We start from the raw sequence: 261 nt of genomic DNA, 5'->3' as shown, positions 1-261 counted from the left end.
TCCTTTCTGAGCATGAAACTGACAGAGAGTAATGATTCAATTTGTATGCTCTCTGTCATTGATGATTGTTTTTTGCTTCTTTATGGAGTATTGAGACAGGGAATATTATCAGAGTGGTATTAGTAGATGTGTGGAAAACTAACGTGAATAAAATAATAAAATTTGCTAAGGTATTTAATTAACTACAGTTATTGCCAATCTTGAAATATTTGTTTTGTCCATGGTGGACTATGTTACTTGAAAGAGGTTAGGGTGATCTCC

The 261-nt window shown here is 33.0% G+C and overlaps 1 non-coding gene across 1 annotated transcript in view; it reads left to right on the top strand.

The window, feature by feature from the left end:
- The window catches only part of LOC117940500, a 216-nt gene extending 98 nt beyond the window's left edge, over window positions 1-118 (top strand). Inside the window, exon 1 of the small nucleolar RNA XR_004655769.1 lies at window positions 1-118. This exon is cut by the window's left edge and continues 98 nt beyond it. This is a non-coding gene — a small nucleolar RNA (small nucleolar RNA U3).
- The last annotated feature ends 143 nt before the right edge of the window (window positions 119-261 follow it).

The sequence above is a fragment of the Etheostoma cragini genome, unplaced genomic scaffold, assembly GCF_013103735.1.
Source record: "Etheostoma cragini isolate CJK2018 unplaced genomic scaffold, CSU_Ecrag_1.0 ScbMSFa_2638, whole genome shotgun sequence".
Lineage (NCBI taxonomy): Eukaryota > Metazoa > Chordata > Actinopteri > Perciformes > Percidae > Etheostoma > Etheostoma cragini.
The sequence above is the reverse complement of the archived record's forward strand: the minus strand, read 5'-3'. Positions and strand labels throughout refer to the sequence as shown.